This window comes from Halictus rubicundus, chromosome 1, assembly GCF_050948215.1.
Source record: "Halictus rubicundus isolate RS-2024b chromosome 1, iyHalRubi1_principal, whole genome shotgun sequence".
NCBI lineage: Eukaryota > Metazoa > Arthropoda > Insecta > Hymenoptera > Halictidae > Halictus > Halictus rubicundus.
In genome coordinates, this window is record NC_135149.1 from 5,216,557 (window position 1) to 5,237,177 (window position 20,621).

The 20,621-nt window shown below is 34.6% G+C and overlaps 1 protein-coding gene and 1 long non-coding RNA gene across 7 annotated transcripts in view; both read left to right on the forward strand.

Moving 5' to 3' along the window:
• Positions 1-20,621, forward strand: part of LOC143353625 (uncharacterized) — a 180,710-nt gene that overhangs the window by 81,452 nt on the left and 78,637 nt on the right. The gene's annotated exons all lie outside the window — the stretch shown is intronic.
• Positions 1-20,621, forward strand: part of LOC143353336 (uncharacterized) — a 171,482-nt gene that overhangs the window by 76,995 nt on the left and 73,866 nt on the right. The window lies entirely within an intron of this gene.

Below are 20,621 nucleotides of genomic sequence, written 5' to 3' on the forward strand. Positions count from 1 at the left end.
GAATTACTAACTAACTAACTTTATTTCCTCACTTTTTTTTAAATATTTGCTATTTGCAAGAAAAACGTTGGCTAGAATTCTTGTGAACACATTGTATATATTCCCTGTATAAAACATATATATACATTATGTATATTCCTCTTATACAGGGTGTTCGCGATAATTTGTACCAGCGTTTTTTTCGTAAATGGTTAATATTAGAAAAAACCGAAGAGAAGATAGTTGTAGTATATTTTACTAGCAATAAACCAGAAGAAAATTAGAGCCTTCTTTTCAACGTACGTGTCTGTAACCATAACGAATAAATTTTAATTATTAAAATTACTTTCAAATATCATGTTTTTTTATTTTGTAATTACTTCCATGGCTGTGATCACTTTTGAAATAACATTACTTGAAATATTACTTCAAATAACATATTATTTTATATTATAATTATGTGAAACAATTATTTCAAATGATTGTGAAATTTTTCTTCAAACTCTATCAGCTAACCGGATTATCAGGTTTGAGTCCAGTTTATATTGGCACCCTTTGTTGCAAATATTGTTTTGAAAATTATTTCTTTTGAGAAATTTCAAATAAAGAAATATTATGTCATATAAATCAATATTATTTTTATCTTCAAACAACTGTATTGAAAATAACAGTGAGAAATAAATTATTTCAAATAGTTATTTCCTATTTTCATTTCAAATAAAATTCGCCCAGCTCTGGTGCCTAAAGAATATAGTGGATGTGATCGAAATTTCCAACCGGATTTACGAAAGTCTTTCCAAATATCGCTTCGCACAACCTCTGGAACGGAAGATTGTTTGGTTCATCCACTAGTTCTCCAATTTTGTCTCCGGCTACGAGAGATGAACGTCCGGACCACGGCTGATCTTCAAGATGACAATATCCTGCCTGAAAACGATCAAACCACTTTCCGCAAGGACGGAGCGATAGAACATCTTCGAAGCGGTACAAATATTATTTTCAGCAATGCTGCTGTATTTCCTTCTCAAAACACATGTAATTCAAAATCTTGATAATAAATTGGCTTCTCGCTTAACATTTTTAGTTAGGGAAGACTAGGGCCCGTAGCACATTTTTTTTTAATTTATTTAAAATTTATTATATTGTGCCTAGATATATTTTTTAACTAAATTAATTTTTCTGAGATTTTTGTACAGTGTTTTAAACGATCTTTTTTAGATGAATTCTTTCCCGTTTTTTACATATACCTATCATAAAATATAATGTGCAAACGTCGAGAAGTTAGAAACGGTAGAAGCTTCTGAAATGATTGTATTCTTAAACCTGGATTCATAAGAATATGCATTATCAACTGCTTAGTCTATATCGTGTTACCTTGCTCCCTTCTTGGAACTACGTGTTCCTATAAGAGGCTCGGCTCACACGCCCATATAAACAATTCTCCCCTTATGGGAAAGTACGGAAAATTCGGAGAAATATCTTCCAGATTTTCCTATACCCCCACTGCCATTTCTACCTCAATTCGTGACCGGGCTGCGGCGGAAACACGGGGAATAGCGCGGTAGAAGAGGAAGTTAGAGTAGCGACACAAGTCTTGATGTGGCGATACGAGTGGGTAGTAGTGGGGCGGCAGGAAAGACGTTACCCGAAGAAGGGATGGTGACGTAGCTCTTCCTCTCTCTGTGTATAATGTATCCGTTAGTGGGGGAGCCGCTAGATTAGAAATAGGATCGTAAAGCAGCGATGAGGAAGAAGTTGAGCAGCTCTGCACTAGACTGCGGATTTGATGCATTTATGACAAAAATGTATAGGCGCAAAGGAGGATTTAGAAGCATCGATGTGTTATTTGCAACTTTTTGTAATCGTTAAAGAGAAAAAGAACTTTTTATTTCGCTCCTATCTTACGTAATTAACGCAGAAAATGTTTATTTTGCATAAATGCTCAATCGGTATTAATTTATTACTGTCTCGAGGACTATATCACTATTATTACAGTTATACGAAACATACTTAGGGCGGCAAATTTAAAATGTCCAAATCTATGGCCGAATCTACCCCGGTATAAATCTCTCCAATATACAAGCATAAATTCAATATCGTGTTTCTTCGAATGAAGATGTTCCTTATAGTCTAAATTAAATCTCGATACCTTAATCGCCAGTAGTTCTCTATTAGAAAAATATGCCGTAAAATGTATTGAGAATCCAAACAATTTTCTTATTCTTCCTTGCACAATTCTTGCAATTTTAGTGATAAAATATATAAAAATATAATATAAGTATGTTTTTCATATTGTCATATAGGAAATGGTGATAATTTGTTTGGGTAACTAATACAAACGCATCCGACATTGACTTAACGGGTGACCTAATATTAGTCAAATCAAACAAGATTTATACAATACCACATTAATCTTACACAGATATGCTAGAAATTCCAATTAAACCAAACTGTCCATCTGGTCGTATTCTAACTTTCCCCTTTATTGCTGTCTCCTTATTATTTTCATTGTCCAGGGAAACACGCATATATGCTTCAATCATATACAATTATTCTATTACTCTCGCGTGATATTGCGTGTTCCGACACTCTTCGTTCAGGTCATATCGTACAAAGTGTGGCTACTTTGGGAAGAGAATAAATACGTATTGTGTAATATCATTGTACCAGGTGATTCCAGCAATTGAGCTGATTTATAATTACGTTTCTATTGAAGTTGACAAAGTCGTAAAAATAACTTAGAAAAATTTCGTGATACCCTTTTTTTTAATGTTGTCGCGCTCTTTCTCGGGGTAAACAACATAATATTGTTGAAAATGAATGAATGTAATTGTTTCGTATTTTTCAAATTCGTTGACAACTTTTGATGCATTTTAGGTTACAGATAGATAGAAAAATATTTGATTAGACCAGAGAATCTATGCCATGCTAGATATACAGTAATTCTTATTCAGGCGCACTTTTTAATATATGACCATACGACTTTCATTTTTTTGAGAAGCTAGAACAATTAGTTTACTACAATATTTTCATGTGGGCCTATACTGAAAATTTAAAAAGTTCGTTTGTAGATCTGTATCAATTATACATATTTTAGCTAAACTTTACTTCAGGAAATCAGAAATTTTTTACTTTTTTTATATGATCCTGTAGATTTTGACAAGAAAATTCGAAAAATCCAAGTTTTAATCCTAGGAGATCAGTAGTTCAACAGTTATGTGTGTGTAAAGATGTGCGATTTTCATCGTTAACAGATAAGGGTGCCGTCGTATTGGTATGTACTCAAATCTTTTAAATTTTCAATGTAGGTCCACCTAAAGAAGTTGTAAAAAACAAGTTTCAGTATTTTCTCTGTGATTTCGACCAATTACAATTTTCTCAAAAATTTTTTTCACGTCATGTAAGGAACTAATTGTCCTAGCTTTTAAAAAAACTAAGTCGTATGGTCCAATATCAAAAAAGTAATCGTCTTTTTAAGAGTGCTCGAATATTAATAAGAGTCAATCTAGATATAAAATAAACAGTACATTTTTATTACACGCACTCGGGCGTGGAAAAAAGAAGAGTGTAGCAGTAGGGGCGGGGGGGGGGGGTCAGAGGGATGGGCGAAGACTCTCCCTGCCCTAAAGGGGAAATTTAGTCTTTAGAAAACGGTAGAGTTTTCCATGGTCATCCAACAGTTCAAATCAGCGAGGAATCCCCTATTGTAAATAATTACCTGATCGTTTTATAAAAATCAAGATAAAAGAAAAATTTTTATTGCCAACTAAAATGTACCTTATGGTACAAATAAAATACAAATATCACTAATTTTCGGCAATGCGAGCGTGTCTTATTTTACGCAAATGTCGCAAGTATGCGAAGGTTTACAGTCTTATAATTATTATCTTTTTTACAATGTTGTTTATTTATAAAGGTCGCGTTAACTTTATTATTATTTTGATTCACTAGTTAATCGTTAAAAATGTGTAAAAAGACATGTAGAAATTATTTTGATATATTGTAATATCTAATGCTTCGAAGAAACAATGAACGAAAATGACATTTCAAATGTATCTACCAATACAACATAATAATAAATCATTTAAGGCTCGAAGGTGTATGCACACAGAAAACGTAAATAAGAAGTTGAAGACGTAAAACGAAGGACGCAGATTGCAAATTTAATAACGAGAGGAATATGAAGAAAATGAAACAGGAAGTTCAATGGGAAGCTGCTGAGAGAAGCTGTTGGGAAATTGAACTACCAAAGAAAAGAAAGACGAAAGAAGTGAAAAAGTAAAAGGAAGCAAACGGGTCGCTCTGGAATAAGGAAATATAGAAATTGGATGTAAGAAAGTAAAAAAATAATAAACGAATGAAAATTGAAATGAGAACACAGTGGGGCGAGAAGAGATGAAATTGACTATTAGAGCGTTCCTAATTGCATACTTTTTAATTGAATCTGTAATTCGTATCCAAAATCCATGTAGCCGCAATGAAGTTTCCTGGAATAAAATGGATTTCAATTCTGAATTTACAAACAATGTGACCATTATTGCAAACACGGCATTCTACACGGTTCCTACAATTCACGTAGAGAGTTTGGATACTTATTGCAATAAAGTACGTTTCGAACATAAAATGTAAAATATCTAGTGAAGTATTGACATTTGGATGACCTTGGGTTAGTACTTTCATGCGCAGGATAATAAAAAGAAACGAGTGCATAAAATAATAAAGTGCAATTACACATGGTGGGTGCACCGGTGCATCCACATAAAAAATAAGGTCATAAGAAGTTAGGACGTATTATGCAATACGAATTTTCCCTCTATCTTTTTTTTCTATTTTTATTTAAAAAGGAGCAGTAACCTATCCCAGTTCCCAGAATCACCCTCTATATTATATTAGATAAATATAGTATAAGATGTGAAGATATTTTTAAAAAGTATTAATAAAATGATGCATTGTTTTAAAGTTTAAATGGTTACATATGTATGCGACACTACCACAATTTCTATGAACTGACATTTTATTTTAAATCAGCACTGTTTTTTTTTTTTTATAAAATATTATCTTATATGTTAAAAAATAATGAAAGCGAGAAAACTACAAAGGAAGATACTGATACTTTATTTAAAACAATGAAACAAGTAGGTTGGATAAAAGTAAGTTTAATTCTATATTTTTGTGAATATGAAATATCGACACGTGTGCACTACTTATGTAGTTGTTAATATCATAACTCGACTGCGGATCTTTATGCAAAATAAAAATTGTCCACGTCATTTGAACGAAACAGAAGTTAAATAAAACTGCATTTCCTCTTTTAATAATTCTAATAAGTCATTCTTCTAATGTCTATACAATTTTTTATTTAAGCACCAATGCATTTTTTTTTTTAATAAATGCATAAAATCCACAGTCTCAGATTGGATGAATGTTATCAACATTTGAAAACCCATCTGGTGCTAAAGTTATTGATACTCATAGACAGGTATTCCAATTTTAAACTTTCTTTCGCCCGCCACTGTATTTTGTGTTTACCTCGTGCCTTCACTTTTCCCACACTATTGCAGAGTTATAGGTTATGAATATAAATGAAAGTAAGGATTGGCTTGGAATTCCTTAGCAGATTTGGCGTCGGTATTGCAATTACGTGTCTTATTGTGTGTAGAAATTTTTAATAATAGAGAGAATCTTATTTAAAACAACACCTAGTCATGGAGGAACTGACTCGAGGGAGATGACTTTCCAAACCACCTGCGCTCAATGCTCGTTGTTCGTGACGATGAATGACTCATCGTTGCTCATAACTCTCATAAGGTTTGCTCTTCCATCCACTCTCATCCTACCACTCACTATCCGCCGTAGACACAAGCTTATCACGAGCAATCTTTTGATCGCGAACTCACGTTCCGTCCATATGACGAATTTTCTAATATTCATACTTTTCTATTTTTCTTTTGTTCCGTCCCAAAGGACGATTGCAGCCTTTGGCAAGCTGGTAGATATACAATGTGTCCGGTTTAAAGCGAAACGTTCAAATTTTTTTAAAAAGGAATAATTTTAAAAAATTAAACATCTTGGGTTTTTTGAGATATTATGGTTAGTTTACTATATAATGTATAAAAACATTATTTAAAAATTGTGATGAATAATGTAAAGATATTTAACTTTCTGATCTGAACTTAGGATAAAGGCACCCTGTTACCGGACGTTTAGTGACGACTTGGAAATTTTTTGTTAATTTGCAGCTATGTATTCCATAATTTATTTTTCATTATTTGTGATTATCAACCTTTTCTCAGTACCGTCATATTTTTCTGGACGATTTTGTTAAAAAGTAAAGGAAATGTTAACTAAATTTTGATCCGATGTTTGGTATTATTTTACGGACACAAGAAATTTGTGGTAATCAGTTACCAATGCCCCAGTTACCGAACACTTGAGCCATATTACCATACGGTACTTGCTACGAATGCGACCAAAAAATCTTACTCATTTCGTGTAGAATGAATCGAATCAAATCAATGTATAATATGAAATAACATTGTTTCTTGTTATTTTTATTGATATTTTATTTACCTAGGTGCATTTTTTCGCCGGTCGTTATGTAATATGGTTATGTTCGCTGTTAAACGCAAGTATTTACCACTGTCCAGTAATGCCTACGTTGATGAAATCTGGACGTAGTCAATGGTCACCGGCAATAAGAAATGTTTTAAAATTTTGGGCCTAATTTAATTTAGAAAATAATTGTTGTTTACTTACCTTTGCTATTGTTCCATGAACTACGAAATTAAGTACTTTTAATACTTACAACTTTTTATGCTGTAGCACAATAAAATCATTATTTTATTTTCCTCGGATGGATTACGATTTCTTAAAATGGTATGTAATTTCGATGAAAAACATTTCAACAAATTGTTGAATTTTTAGAATTGTTCATTGTCATCATTCGTTTCTTTGTTGGACGGTGTGGTGTATGTACTGACTGTCTGCGAAAAGATAGCAGAGATTTCAACAGTGGGGTGCAGGGGGATTTCTGACATCTCACTTTTGACGCCAGGCAGCTAACCCTACTCTTACGCTTAGGTTCTGGTGGGAACGATCGCCATAGGTGCTTAGCGCAGAGCCCCCCACTCTATCTTCAACCCTTCTATGACGCTATTGCCCCACGCTTCCGTGACGGCCCGGTCACGTAACGCGTTTCGTCTCTGTCGTGTATGTGTCACAATGTCACGTGACTAATCTGGTACTGACAGAAAGAGGATAATTTTTTCCCCTCAATTCGAATCAATTTTCCTGATCTGGCTCAACATCACCACATCGTTCTGTTCGAGTCACACTCATACGTGCATTTGCTGTCTTCGTCACGCGATTCGACCAATTGCGGAAGACGTGTAGCGCGAAGTGGGGATATCTGATAGTCGAGCACACGAGCGCAATGTCGCCAGATCAAGACTTGTCTCCCCACTCTAATTTCTCTTCCTACCGCGCTATTTCCCACGCTTCCGCCGCGGCCAGGTCACGTGACGCATTTCGTCTCTGTCGTTCATAGTCCGGTACTGGCAGAGAGTAGGTAACTTTTTCCCCTCAATTCGTCCTCCCACCCCTCATCTGGCGACACTTCTCGAGCGTAGATCCCTGCAAGATTCTATGTACCATCTTTTGGTGGACGAGTAGTACATCAGGCAATACTAATGTCAAAGGCATGTCGAATTTGGAAGATTATTTTTAGACTGATTATGCAGGACACACAAATATGTAGTATTTTGAAAACATCTCGATGCTAGCTACAAGAATATGTAGTAGAAAATGCAGATTTTTATTGGAAAATTTTAACACGTTCACAGTCCGAGCATACAAGTTTGAATGGAGAGACAGACAATGGCTTTTTTAACAGCAATAATAGCAAGTCTTCTTTTAAGGAAATTACATTATGTAATTCCAAAAACTTTACAGCTTGTTTACAGCTTCTTGTCTTCGGACACATGCAATATCTTAAGGGGGCCGGCAGGCATTTGGCCTTGACTGTCACGCTATGTTACGCTATGCCTTTTTTTCTGGACATTTTACGTCTTAAATAAGTAAGTAATCAATTAAAAATGCATACCACCGTGTTTGTACATGTCTTTGCTATGTCTCTACAGAGCCTTTTTTTCGACACGAACACTAAATCTCTCGAAATTAAGAGAATCTCTCTGCGGCAGCCATCTTGTGACGTCATACTTGCTTCAGAAAGCGAGTTTTCTGCCGAATATTACAAATTACTCCACGATGAGGTAGAAATTCGCAATTTGGGCTCTGTACAGACGTAGATTGGACTTTTAGGAAACACAAGTGACCACTTTTAAACTGCTCATTGCAATATTGAAGCGTCAATTTGTCAAGATTTTGACCCTTGCAAGTTCATATACGTATATTGCAGAGAGATTCTCTTAACTTCGAGAGATTTAGTGTTCGTATCGAAAAAAAGGCTCTGGACAGACGTAGCAAAGACATGTACAACAAAAAGGCACAGCGTAACATAGCGTGACAGTTAAGGCCAAGTGCCTGCAGGCCCCCTTAAGTTCTATTCAAGTTCTTCGTGAGCAATATGTGGAACATAGGACTGTGAACGTGTTAATATGACCTTCACAAGATGTTATTGAATGAACTGTTACGAGCCAGGGCTGCGAGCAACGCGAGAGACCGGCGAAGGGTTTATTACCCCAGGAACATGGTTTCAATTTGTTAGTTAGGTACGCGGACGCTCTCAATGCGAAATTGGGGAGCCGCTAGGATAATAGACGTCGAGGATGCACCTGATGCAAAATCAGGGAGCTGCTAAGAGGATGAAACTTCGTGAACGCACCCAATGCGAAATTGGGGAGTCACTGGGAGAGACACGCAGGCGAACCCGGTGCGAAACCGGGGAGCTGCTAGGAGGTTGTGTAACAACGCGGATGAACCCAATGCGAAATCGGAGATCCGCTAGGAGTTGGATGACTCACAGACGAACCTGATGCGAAATCAGGGACCCGCTAGGATAGTTAGTAGGACTCGTAACTTACATGTAGTTTAATTGATACAATCCTAGCGGTAAGATTGTATCGTGTGGGAACGTTCAATTACTAGATTAGAATATTGGAGAATAATTGAGCGTTTGTAGACTACGCGATTTACCAAACAAGACAAATATATTCTGAATTGAAATTTGTGTTACAAGTGTTGGTGTGGCGAATGAATTTATAGCAAGTATACAATTAAAGAATTTGTTACCTATGATGCACGGTTTTGACGCACTGGCAATGCGAGGTCAGAGAGCAATTATGAAATGCCAAATAGAATCTATACCGAACTAACGGAATCTATAAGGTTAAAATTTGATTCGAAAGGGACTTTAACCCGATCTCACTAGAATTGACGCATATGCGTGTAACGCGACGTGACTCTACACGTGACTGCACGATTACTGACCAACGAGAATGAAAATAAACGGGTTTATATACCTTGAAAATGAAACGGGCACTCTGTTTAACAGAGGTCACGTAGGGTCACACTCACATTTTTTGTCACTTCTAATGAAAATCAGGCCTTAGTTAGATTTTCGTTAAAAGGGGGTTAATGGAAGGTTATCTAGGCTATTTCTATCAGAAACTTAATTAATGGATGCCAGAAGGGAGTGTTTTAAAGAATTTCTACGAAAAGAAGTCATACGGTATCTTTCCATTAATAAAAGTTCTCAGGAAAGAGATTAGAAAATTCTAGCGTGGAAGAAAACTTCTCCATACGTAAAAGAACAAAGAGTACGACATATACAATTTCTTTTTTCCATTGCACAATTTTTATCTGAAACATTTGTTGAAATCATTTAGAATACGTATATTATTCGAGGCATTTGATTTTCGAGGCGATCTGCTTTAAACGGGACACACTGTACGTAAATGAATGTAGTGTACACTCTGTGACAAAATGGAAGGACATCCATAAAGTTTAAATGGTCTCAGGAGTACAATATGTATATAGGGTGTCCATAAATTTACAAGCCGGTGATATATTCGTAAGTGCTAGGCGCAAAGCAAATATAAAATAGGAAAAGTTAAACTGTTGTTGTACAGCGAAGCTAAAAAATTTGCTTGTACATACAATTCTTATTCCTTTCTAAACTTATTATTTCGTTATACTCGATTTTCATATAAATTTGCAAATTAAAAAATTAGCGAATGTTTACGTTATTATTTAGAAATTTGATTAATTGCTATAACTATGAAATACACGAAAACGAAATGAACGTATGTATTTTTCACATGTTTATTGAAATTTTCATTATTCATTAGACACGCTAATGTTGCCGCAGATATCATCTACATAAACAGCGCGATAATATTATACGATAAAATAAGACGCAACTACTTCAATACATGTAATTTCATTAAGAAACCATAAAAAGGTAACTAAAAGAGAGAACAGGTTTGTCCCTGGTCTGTTTGAAATAGAATATGAAAATAAAAATTTGCATAAACATCCGTAGACTAATGGACACATTGGACTATTGATACTTAAAATTCAGACATGCACTACTGTTTTGTCAGGAAGTGTACATTCGTAGAAACCGGTACATTGTTTTAGAGGCTATACAGTACAGTAAGGAGCAATTAACACAAGTATTGGTTGCGATGTTCCGTTAGATGCATGAAATCCCTTCATTAGGTCAAACTGTACTATGTCCGATCAATCCTAGCGGAATCGCCGTTTCCGCTTCCAGTTCAACGCCGAGACAGTTTACCGCGAATACTTTGAATTATTGCATAACGTTCCCCGCGAATATTTATCCCAGCAAACGAAAACACGAGGCAAATCGCTGAGTGTTTCGATACAGGAATGGCATTGCTTTCTTAACCTATTCAGCCATTTGTTTAGTGCCGGAGTCTAGCTCGCCACTTTGGCTAAGTGGGTTAACGTTGAAAGAAAGAATAATGTTCTCTACTTCTATCTCACGAGAGATAGAATTTAATATAATAATTTCCCACAAATATGTCTAGAATTGAATTTACGAATTCAACATTTCGCAAGACAAATCGTAGAAATCATCAAAAGCATTTGCTCGTGATTCGAGTCAATCGCTTAACCATTTGCTGTACAATATTCCTCTTTTAGTCTGATAAACATTAATATGTTGCGTGTAATTTAAAAATGTATAAATAGAATCCATTCTCTATATTTCAAGTTAATTCCATAATTCAAACTACAATAGTTTCCTAGCTATTGTGTACAGCAGACCTGGGCATTTCTGGAATAACATTAGGATTTAACGTATTATTTCAAATACAATATCATGTTATTTTATTTTACAATTAGTTCCATGCCTGTGATCACTTTTGAAATAACAGCACAAAAATGTCGAAATCGCTTACAATGAAGATTTTATATAAAGAAATATAAGTGTCGAATATATAAGTGTCGAAACATATATTATAAATTTACAACATATTTTTTTTTACATTTTTCGTAACAAGCCCAAATAAAAATGTTGTGAAAAGCAACTCTACTGTTTGTTTCACAATTCAGAAAATACACAATTTTTTGAAAACCATCATTACATATCATCTTGTAAACTAATCCAGCTAGCTTGGCAGAAAAACTAAAGTCGTGTGGTCCATTTACAAAAACGTTATTGTGACTTAAAATGTGTGCCATCAATTATGAGACTGACTGTATTTGTCTTTATAGATTTGCTAACATTATACGTACAATAGTATTAAAAAAGCATACATAACAAATATTTTTGGACAGTATACGAAAAGTTTGCCGTTTTATTTTAAATGTTGTTTATTTTAATTAAATTGCAGATTAGGTATTTTAAATTCTCACAAAAATTACTACATTTGTACTGCCACTAACTAATGACCCAAACAGTTAACGAAGAGTAGATGTAGGGGAGCGGGATGGTGTAATATGAACAATTAAAATGAACGGTTCTCTGGCGATACAAGAAATATGGTCTAATTTTGATCTGGTTTGTCCTGTGATCCATTTCATCCCGATTTATCCTACAGTTGTGCAACTGATTGATTTAGCAACCACGTTAACAATTCTGATTAAAACTTTTCTATCAGAGTTATTCAATGGAGTTTCAGAAAACAGAGCCTCTAAACATTTTTAAAATAATCGAAAATAATTAAATTAAATTTCTTAAGATAATCGAATTATACAACCATTTTTTGGTAATTATTGACAATAGGGGATTCCTCACCGATTTCAATAACCTTGAAATATGTGGTTGGGAGCATAATTCGGAACAACTTTTTCCTGTACATGTTACCGCCGGACGACCTTCGTTCCCGAGATATATGCAAAAAACTGTTGTTACTGCACAGAGTCTGTTTTCTAACCTACAACACGACATGCATACTTCTTGCATACTTTATATTATTTTCTTTCCTGTCATCACGAGTCTCGGTTTAGTACCAATTGTTGTTCCTACGCGATAATATAAGATAAGAAATACAGTATATTGGTTTAAATAATTACCCACATTTAAATAGAACGATCTAATACTTCACGCACCGTAGCTCATACCAGAGTGGAGATACTGTGTCGGGTTCTTTCTTCACGCGTCAAGATTTCAGCGTCAGTAAAGTAAAAGTTTGCCTAAAACCACGTACCTGGATCACCCCGCACAATTTTGCAAAATTTGTTATTATTTGATTTTGAAAAATGAATTTATAACGTGTGTATGTAAATCAAATATTAATAATGACTTACGACAAATTCGTAGCACGCTTGTCTCGTCGTCTCGCCTTGAACTCTTTCGGGATTTTCCTGCCAATAATAGTATCCTACTACTTTCGCCTATCGCCACAATACAAAATAATACATTACTGGATTTTGACGCGCATGCACGAAAAACCCGCACAATATCTCCACTCTGGTTCATACTATACGCAGTGTCGCCAGATGAGGGGAGGGAGCATGAATTGAGGGGAAAAGTTACCCTCTCTCTGCCAGTACCGGAGTATGCCCGGTAGAGACGAAACGCGTCATTTGACCGGGCCCCGGCGGAAGCGTGGGGAATAGCGCGGTAGAAGGGGAAATTAGAGTGGGGGGACAAGTCTTGATCTGGCGACATTGACTGTACCCATCCTAAATTGTTTTTCAATATTGTCGTGGGAAGGCGCATTCGACGCAGGCATACGCACAACGCTCTATACATGATAACCACATATTTATACTAGTTAGCAGTTAGCAGAGTTATTTTGTCTTTTTCACATTTAAGGTGAACGATTGGCTATGAAGCTATTCGAATTTTTAGATACCCGAAAGGCCAAAGCCAAACCTAACCCAGACCTAACCAAGATTCTTTTCAAATAGCTATAGAAATCTAACTCTCCGTGGATTTTAGCAACTCCAACAAAAATTAAAATACTTGACCTAACTAAAGTTTGTACTGTCATTTTGAACGAATTTTGGATAGATCTGGATTAGGTCCGGAAAGTTCGTGCCGATTTTTAAGGGAAACTCACACGCAGTACATTTAAATTTCGATATACATTTATTGAATTACTATAAATGCCATTTTGTTCCATAATCTTTCTCCATCTTTCACGCAACGTGCGTTTTTCGGCGAAAAACTTTTAAATATGATGTTTTATGTGTACCAAAGGGTTAAAGTTTTTGTCATTATGGGAATTTTGTATTGACCTAAAGAGATGAAAATCTGAGGGTGTAATGTTTGGTTAATAGGGTGAATGGGGTAGAACATCCCAACCAAGCTCCAACAGCTTTTGGAAGAAAAACTCATCAAATGCCTATAATTCACTCTGTTTTCTTATATGTACATATACCATTTGTTTTCAATCATTCTGACATATTCAGACCTATCCTAATGCCACCTACAGAAAAACGGCACGACCTTTCCGGAGAACCCAATATTAAACAGTACAGTGTTCAGGTTTATAAGAAAGTAGGTGCTTGTAAATGTTACGGTATAACGTTTGTTAAGTTAGAAGTCATTCTGATTTTTTTGTCCGTGTAAAACAAATTGGAAACGTTCTAGGTGCACTATTCATAAAATTCTAGTGCTATCATGCTTGCCTACATGAATCAGTTTCTATCAGGATCGATCAATGCAAGATATCTTAACCTTGCCGGACAACATGAGATAGTATTCTATTGATAATGTATATACGACCATACGCGTACTGACACATTGAATAATGCCCGATTTATCTTCCTATTTTGATACTACTCATCTTCTTTTAACACTCATGGTATAAACGAAAACCGCAAATGCGCATTAAACTCGCAAACGAGACACTGAAATGAGTCATTTAAAACGGGAAGGATACGTGTCTCAAGATGTAAATATTTGTTAGATACGTAGTTTAAATGCGCAGCACATACACGCAGGTAACTCTTATCCTGTATTCGGATAATCAGTCATTCGGACAATCGAAATTTGAATACAAGACGTACTACTGTATCTTATAATAATACACCATAAATACATCGTAGATAAGATATAATTATTTACTTTAGCGATTCCTCACCGATTCAAACGACTTTAAAATATGTTGTCAAGGTCATCATTCTAAACAACTTTTTCCTTTATATGCTACAGCCGCCAATACTATATTTTCGTGTTTGTTAATCAACGTGAAATAAGATCTACAGAATATAACAAAATTAAAGTTAAAATATCTGTCAAATTAATAATTTGTCGATAATTTTTTATATATACAGGGTGTCCCGCGTAACACTTGCGATAATCTGACAAGCAAATATTTTCAACAAAAGTTGATCAGTTTTCGATTGGCTATACATTGCAATAAAAAAAGTTCGGAAAATGATTTTTTGTTAGTATTGTCAAGGACACCTTCATTTTTTTAAATAGCACTTTGTATTTTTTATTTAACAGTGTTGTAGCCTGTATCAAGACGAATTCAATGATCTAGTATACCATGACTTTCGGATGACCTTGAAGGGAAAGAAATGAAAATTTCAACAAAAAATGACAGTCTGCTTGAATGGGTGATAATAATTTGTGTTAATTCAATTTAGAAACCTTGACTAAGTGAATGCAAACGATTCCGTGAAAAAGTCACATCAAATGTTCGAAATGTGATCGATGTTGTTGTAGACACAATTCCGTTCTACCTAGTAAGTTTGCATTGGTTACTCTTACGATACTGTCGTAACGAAGTTCTTCGCATGCTGTTTTATACCGATGTTTAACGTATACATATATTGCTTTTCAAATGTCTATCACATTTGAAAACGATGAGATTAATGAAATTTTTTAAAAGTTGTGGTTAAAACACACGTTTTAAGATCAAACTTTTATAAACACCATTTTTTACTGAAAAATTACTTTTCTCCATATTATTGCCCAGGAAAACCTATTAAACATGATGTGCCCATTCGTTTTGTTTATGAATAGTATATATTGTGAACGCACCTAGAATTAAAAATTATTGTTCGTAATTTATTTAAAAAAATAATACTCTGTGAACTAAATGAATCGATAAAGTTTTCCACCTTCGACACGGCGAATCTTTAAAGTTGTAAAGATTTATGTGTTCTACCGAAGTGGCACACTTTCGGCGTCACTTACCCTATAAAATCGCGTGAAATTCATATCCCCCCTCGTCGCACCCCATAAGTTATTATTGTTTAAGACGTCACGATACACGCACTTCCACAGAGCATGTTACACATGGTATGCATAAAACTCTATTTCATGGTGCAGAAATAATAAAGTTTGCTGGTTTATTAATTGGAATATTTTCGAAAGAGGCAATGAAGGCGAGAAACAAAGATTTTAAAAATATTGGAGAAGATCACGGCAGAAAATTCAGGTCCGAAAATTCGATCTGATTCACTGTGCATCGTTTGGGTGACGACGATTGAACAAGAACAAAGGAGAGTCTGTCGACGGACGTCGCGGAGAACAGACGTGATAGATAAGTGTTCTTCCTCCGTTAATAAAGGGAATACGCTTTTTGTATCAAAGCTCTTTTCTTATAGTAATGCCGATGGTACGGGGTCGCCCACGTGACGATGTTATTTCTCCTGATATCAAATGTTACTGTTTAGTACTCTGCGAGCTTAATTACTTTGAACACAGGCACTCTGTTCGAATAACGAATCACTCGAATATTAGAGTATTGGGATAAGGAAGACAGTGTGCCTGTATATATTTGAAACCTAAATAGCTAATGGACGGTAGTGGGGAGCACAAGTCGGCGTCGCTCATTGGACAAATCGTGAAATATTTGCCAGTGACCCGAGCCCTCGGTCCATCGTATCGACGCGAAACCGGGCGAAAGTGTGCTGCCGGAATGCAGGAAAATTTACACGCTCGGGTTGCGCGAGCTCGCTCTTCCATGTGCAACAATGGGCCTTTAATTATCCGGGATTCATCTGCGCCTCTATTACCATGCAAATTAAGGAAGTCGAGCAACGCGATCCGACAGCCGACAGTAGTAGCCCATGACACGCGGAAAGGGGATGTGGGGAGGTAGTACCTATACATACAGTGCTGAACAAAATTATAAGCTCGCGCGCTTTTTTTGGTTCGTTTGTTGTTGTAGTTAGATCTATTGTCATTCTCTTTTGCAGAATTACTTAAGGCTTTTCTTAAATAAATGAAAAAATATTAAACTTTATTTTTTTGTATTCTGGGTTATTTATGAATTGATAATATTAGAAACCCAACGAAAGTGAAAAATAATCAACATTCCCATAATAATTAACTTCAACTAACGGTTTTACTTTGGTTGCACGATTTGAAGGAATTATGAAGTGTCCCCTGGTACTGGACACAGTAAAAGTTAATAATAATTAGCAGCGATCGCGAATGTAATGGTCAAAATATTCTGGAATACTGTCACGAGCCTTCTTGAGCCCATTTTTGGCATTGATTCCAATCTTCTTCACTATTTTTTAAAGGGTATAGCCGGATAAGATGGTCAAAAGTGCCCCCAAGACCAAATTGATTTTTGGATACCCCATTCGATAGGGCTCCCAATGAAAACACTTTGCGACACGTTTGGAGTCAGTAACACAAGGGTGGGTATAGGGTGAGCACGGTTTAATGAATTGTGCTCTACTTCTTCTATTCTGCTCAACGAAAAATTACGAAAAAATGCATGAACATTCTACTCAATAGCATACATGACAGTGCATTATTTCAAAATTTTTGGTTGCAAAATCGATTTTTTTTTATATTAGTTGTGTCTCGTGATTAGTAATGTGTATTTTTCAGATTTTTTGAATTATGCGAGCACTTTAAAAAAATTGGAAATCTCCAAAAATTCGAGAAAAATGCATATTTTATATCAAAGTTTCGGAGATACCAGTTTTATGAAAATTCAGTAACGAGACATTGTTGAAACCCTTGTTCAGAATTTTGTATAAATTGTATCGTCGTTAAAAAAATTCAAAATCGATTTTTTTGATGCTTCTTTACCTTTTCGTAGACATTATGTAATATTAAACAATTTCATATTCGAAAAAATAATGTAAAAACTTGAAACCGCTATATAAACAGCATTGGGTGCCGTCCAACGTTAGGGGAACTTCCCTTATAGTGCGGAAGAAGAAGAGCAGAGAGAACGATGGAACGAAAAACGGAGAAGGGTTATGTGCGTGGAAGGAAAAAAAGTCAGTGGAGAAGAAAGGGAAACGAGGTGGAATAATGAAGAAGATCAGGAAGTCGAGGCAGAAAAGGGAGCAGCGAATCAGAGGAGAAATGATTAGATTCGCAGTGAAAATGGAAAGATAGTGAAAGCGCGGGAGAATGGAAGAACCAACAAGTCGAAGCGCGGAAATATTGAAAGTATAATGTGTGTTGCGACACAAATCGCGAGATCGGGATATATACTTGAATAATTCTTTCCTCGTAACTCGCCAGTTGACTCGTTGGCGAATTAATACTGCGACGGTTGTTCAAACGGATACGATTTAACTGTGATTTAGATTGATGCGATGTATACGTCTCTCTGTAACAATGCGTATAATTGAATAACAGCTACGTGTTTTAAAGTGATGTATGTCGATGCGTATTAAATATTGGATTCGCTGATTGCTGCATTCGTTTATATTTTTATGAATGAAAATTATTAGCAGCGATCGCCGGCTGCGAGTTGAATTAGTGTTGTTCGTTTCAACAATAAAATTAAAGCAACCGATAGATTGAGACAAAATTCGATTAACATCGTTCCGCACAGTGGGTCTAAAATGTGTTTGAACAATACATTTCCGATTCTCAAGAAATTGTCAATATTTAAACTATGATGATTAAGCCTCTACTCTTGTATACCATCATTTATATTTTTCTGAAACATCGACAAATGTTTTTACAGTTATTGGAGATCCGAAGATTGAAGCTTTCCCTTTACAGCGGCTCCTCAGAAATTGATCTACAATTTTTTTCTTTTCTGTTTTATAAAAAAAAATTGGCTGGTATGACAGAATCAACAGTAGTAATATCAATACTAACTTATTTACAGATATAATTAGACTGCGGATTTTATTTTATTAAACATATTAAGAACGAAAGTAAGTTTCTATTTCACTCCAGTCTGTTGCAATTCAGGTAGAAAATTTTTATTTTGCATAAGGATCGGAAGTCTAAATATAATTAATACTAACATACTAATAACTACATTTATAGTTTATAATGAAAATGTTATAAGCTGTAAATAATATCATAATAGTTCGCAAAAGAGGATGCAATATTGAAAGGTTGATTGCATCGCTTAAAAACGAAAAAAAGTAGCTTCATTTACCTGTATAATTCTTTTTGCATTTCGTTTACTTCTAAGCATGTGCGCCAAGAAAGAAAACTCCTAAGAAGACGTCAAAAGGAATAAACATTGGCAAAAAACAAAAACGAATAAATATACAACGTTTTCAAGGAAGATGTTATTAATAGCATGTAGTATTATCAAAATGAATTTAATGTAAAACAGTAAGTTGTTATTGTCTGATATGATAAAATGTGAAATCAGTTAAATCAGTTTTATTGCAGCATTTAAAAGAGACATTAAACTGCTATTAAATTGCTGGCGATAATTCGAAGTTTACCGTTCTCGGAAATTTCTCTTGTATCGGTCATGACTGTACTCATAACATAATAGCTCACAGTAAGAAAGATGGTCTCACAACGGTTGTTGGAGATATTCAAGTTTACATAAGTTTTACAATTTACTTTTTCGTTATTTTTGAGATTAACACTAAACCTACCAGGCCTTAAAAGTAACTGATACATGTCGTCTTATAAAAATGACAGGATTTAATTTATTTGGATCTTGTGCTGTTCGTATTATAATACATGCTGTACTAAATATATTTATTTAATCATTTCCCACGAAAGCATCTTTATAATTTCAGTAACTATAAAATGAAAAATCTTTATTTAGTGTGTATACATGCATGACCATTGTTGGTTCTTTTTTAGGCTAGACATTTTTATATCTATGCTAATATTTACATAAAGTTGCCCATCTCTTTTTTTAATTCCTACATAATTAACTGAAACGTATTTTCTCAAAATTAAATGTATCTCTATGAATATCTCTAAATATCTCTATAAATGTTGAATTTAAATCCCGTATCTTCTGATACTTTTTTCCGTAACATTAACTAAAGTTAACTAAAATTATTTTCAAGATTAAAAATATTTACAGGATAATATCTTTGCAAGTATAAGACCCTATTTCTTCGAATACCTTTTTTATGCAAAATTTCATGCTTTATTCAAAGGCAATAAAAAATATTAAAAATTCCATTTAAAAAATGAAGGTGACCTTCATACCTAGATAAAAAAGCAAAGTTTATAATACTTAAGAGAAAATGAAGTATACTGATTACAATTACTTGTAGCCACCTTCATAAAATACAAATTCAAAAGAACAATATTGTGCAGTATTTTCTCATTCTAACAAAATTAAAGAAATCGAAAGTGTGGACCCGAAGTTGTTAAGTTCCAGCTCGAAATTCTTTGAAAACTATGTTATCTTTCTAAAGTTAATGACTATTGTATGAATACCCTAACACGATTGAAGTTTTACCACTGCCAGCCTCTGGTTTCCGTAAATTTTGGAATTCCTTCTGATTTTTTATTAAATATCCGGGATTTTTCACGTATGATTGGTTCATTTTTCAACATTCTTTCATTTCTGCATTGTTCAAATCATTCAAATTACAGTATCGTTAAAATTGTTTTGCGCTATGAAAGTCAATCGATTTGTTGAAGTATTTTAATATACTTATATAAAAGTGTACAAATATAAGTAATATAATAATAAGTATATAATAAAGTATATATAATATATATACGTATTGTACATATTTTTTTCTAAATGAAGATTCTTCTTTGTGCTAAACTTTTTTTATAAATTCCCAACACACAAGTTCTTAATTATATCAGATTTTATATAAATTAAATTGCTAATACTACGCGCTTCCGTTTTGCAGACATCACGATATAACGGTTCAAGTACTGTGCCAATTTTGTGAATAGATTTCATCCTACAAAAACAAATATGTCAACACTTACACATATGTACATAGAGTATTGTAATAGGAAATACACTGTTCGTATAATAGAACGTTCAAGTAACAGATGTTCAAGTAATAAAACGTTCACGTAACGGATGTTCATGTAA